A 3526-nucleotide genomic window follows, 5' to 3' on the forward strand; every position below is an offset into this window, starting at 1 on the left:
AAATTGTTGGAACATTACACAGTAAGGCACCCAAACTACATGTGGGGTACACATATCAAGAAAGTAGGTATAACATGGGACAGAACAGACTGAATACAAGTGTCCCTGAGTGGTTACCTGAAACTTTACAACTGTAAACAACTCCTCTTCAGTTTTACAAAAATCCTTTGCTGTCTCTGCATTACCCTCAAGACAAGACCTCATTTGTTCTTGGAAAACAAATGGTCATTTGGTCAAAGAATGCTGGCCAGCTCTTTCTTTTTTTTGCAGAACCAGGGATTGAACTCAGGCCGTTGCACTTGCTGGGGAAATGCTTATCCCACTGAGCCATCTCCCTGGCCCTGCCAGCCAGCTCTTGACAAACTTTACATGCCACCTAACTTAGGACAAAAGGAAATCCCATTATTTCTAATGTGAGTTCTCTGATGACTCATAAGGCATGAACTCTGAGAGAAGCTTTCTCCACATTCAGAATACTTATAAGGTCTCTCTCCAGTATGTGTTCTTAGGTGATGAATCCAGTTAGAGCTGGGAGAGAAACTGTTTTCACATTCATGATGGGTATAGGTTTTTTCTCCTGTGTGAGTTCTCTGGTGCCTAATTAAATTGGATCTATGAGAAAAGTTTTCTCCTCAAAGGGTACATTTGTATGGTTTCTCTCCTGTGTGTGTTCTCTGATGTCTGGTGAGGTGCATACCCTGCCAGAAGCTTTTCCCACAAGTTGAACGTTCAAAGAGCTTCTCTGCTCTGTGGGTTCCTTGGTTTGTGAGAAAAGGGGTACCATTATTTATGGCTACCCCATTCTCTGAGAAGAGGTCAAGTCTCTCTCTCATGGGTTCTTTCATGAATGACAAGGTTAGAACTCCAAGAGAAACTTTTGTCACACTCACCACACTTATAGGGCCTCTCTCCTGTGTGGATCCTCTGGTGTCAAAGAAGGTTGGAGCTATGAGAAAAGATCTCCCCAAACTCAGAGCACTTGTAGGGCTTCTCCCCAGTGTGTGTCCTCTGGGGCCTATGGAGGTTGGAGTTGCAAGAGAAGCTTTTTCCACATACACTGCATTGATAGGGCTTCTCAGCTGTGTGGGTGTGCTGATGGCAATTCACATGAGTATTCTTTTTTTTAAAATTTTATTTATTTATTTATGTGTGTGTGTGTGTGTGTGTGTGTGTGTGTGTGTGGCCAGCTCAGCCCCCCAGGGGGCGGGGCTCGCTGGCTGGCATGTGGTGCTGGGGGATTGAACTGCGGTCCCTGTGCTTTGTTAAGCTTGTTCTAAGTAGGTGCTTTAGACCACTGAGCCATCTTACCAGCCCCAACACATGAGTATTCTGACTGAAGCATTTCCCATACTCTAGGCACTTATGGGCTTCCTCTCCCAGATGTGCTCATGTGGTGAAAGAAAATGTGGGTGCCCACAAAAGATTTTACTGCACTGCACATCCACACACAGTCTTTCTGCTGCATACATTCTCTGATGCTTAATTAATTTTGAGTTATTAAATAAATTCTTGCCACACAGGGGACATAAATGAAGATTTTTTGACTGCAGTTCCTTTGGTGGCTCCAGTTCTCTGAAACTTGTGGTTCCTGCTAAGGACTGCTCCATTTGGTCTTCTGGAGGAGGTTCCCAATGTGCTTCTGCCCTGTTACAAGGCTGGCCCTCCTCAGGACTCCAGGGCACCTCTCCTCTGTCATGGCTAGGGAGCAGCACCTGGGGGTGAATGTTCTCAGGGGAAATAGACTGAACATTTCCTTCTTGGTTGTCAAATTTCTCTTCCCTTGGAGCTGGGCTCCTGAGGCTCATGTCCTCCTTACAACTCTGGATATTGGGATCCCATGGCTTTTCTCCTTATTCCACCTGGATGCTTAGGTCCTCCTGATCAGGAATGTGAGGCTCCAGTGAGTCCACAGTCTCATAACTCTCTTGTACCATGTCCTTGCAGAGGGCTCTCTTACTAGGATCCTGATGCCTCCATTTCTCGTGGGAAATGTACATTGCCATGTCCTCTAAGCTTTCAGGCAACTGCGATCCAGTCATTTTCTTGTCTTACCATATTCCCTTCAGGAGGAAAGAGAGAAAGCCAGGGAGCAGATAACACCCTGGACTTCACAGCATGTGGGTCCCTTTGGAGGCTAGGATCTAGCAGTTCCTACTGCCTGGGGCCAGGGCTTCACTCAGTCTCCCCAGGTTCCAGATTGAAGCTTGGTGACTCTCCTGCCATTTCCAGAGGCAAAGGCTCCTCCAAAAGTACTTCTGTTCTCCACCTTTGGTTTGTGACCTGTTTCCTCAGTCTCCCAAGCTCTCTCTGCATATTCTCCATAAGAATCACTGCTTCTTCACCACTCTCTAGATGTAGTTCCTGCACCCTGCACTGCATCTCTTGGGGCAGGATTGTCAAAAACTGATCCAGCACCAGCAGCTCCAGGATCTGCTCTTTGATGTGCATCTCAGACCATAGCCACCCATGGCAAAACTCCTGGAGGCAGCAGTGGGCCTGCCGGGGACCAGCCGCCTCTTGGAAGCAGAACCTTCTGAAGCATAGATGGGAGGCCTTGGGGCTGGGCCCAGGGTCAGGGGTAGGCAACTCCTGGGCCCAGGTGCAGTCCTCCTTGAGTTTCACTATAAGAAGACCTTCCCATTCCTGGAACCTCAGGAACGCTGCCATCATCATGCCACAGAGCGCCTTGGCCTGGAAACCAGATCTACTCTCCTTTGAAGACAGCTGGGACTTCATGTATGATCTTCTTGATGATTTTTGCCAATATCTTATTGAGGATTTTTGCAACTATGTTCATTAGGGAGATTGACTTGTAATTCTCTTTCTTAGTTAGATCCTTCCCTGGTTTTGGTATCAGGGTAGTGCTTGCTTCCAGAAATGACTTTGGGAGTATTGCTTCCATTCAATTTAATTAAAGAGTTTGAGAAGTTTTAGTGTTAAGTCATCTCTAAATTTGTTATAGAATTCATCAGTGAATCTGTCAGAGCCTGGACTTTTCTTTGTTGGTAGTTTTTTAAATTATATCTTAGATTTCATTGACTGCTATTGGTTTATTTAGGACGTTTATGTCTTCTTGATTCATCTTTTGTAATTCAGATATGTCTAGGAATCTGTTAATTTCTCTTGCCTTTTGCATTGTATTAGAATACAAAATTTCAAAGTAGGTGTAGATGATCTTCCAGATTTCTGCAGGATCTGTTGTGATTTCACTCGTTCATTTCTCGTTGGGTGGATTGAGCCTTTTCTTTCCTTTTCTTGATAAAGTTAGATAAGATTTGCTGATTTTATTTAATCTTTCAAAGAATCAACTTTTTGATTCATTGATTCTTTGTACTTTTGGCTTATCTTACTCTTCTGTTTCTAGAAGTGTGAGGTTTAACAATAAATTGTTTATTTGTGCTTGCTCTAATTTCCTGATGATATGGATATTCAGTGACATAAAATTTCCTGTTGGTAATGCTTTCGTTGTGTTCTATAAGTTCCAGTATGTTGTATTGTCATTATTCTTTAATTGTAGAAACTGTAC

At 44.1% G+C, this 3526-nt stretch overlaps 1 pseudogene; it reads right to left on the reverse strand.

Annotated features, from left to right (window-relative positions):
* Nucleotides 1–365: 365 nt before the first annotated feature.
* Nucleotides 366–2736, reverse strand: LOC101574751 (annotated as a pseudogene).
* Nucleotides 2737–3526: the final 790 nt, after the last annotated feature.

This window comes from Octodon degus, unplaced genomic scaffold (assembly GCF_000260255.1).
Source record: "Octodon degus isolate 3935 unplaced genomic scaffold, OctDeg1.0 scaffold00036, whole genome shotgun sequence".
Classification (NCBI taxonomy): domain Eukaryota; kingdom Metazoa; phylum Chordata; class Mammalia; order Rodentia; family Octodontidae; genus Octodon; species Octodon degus.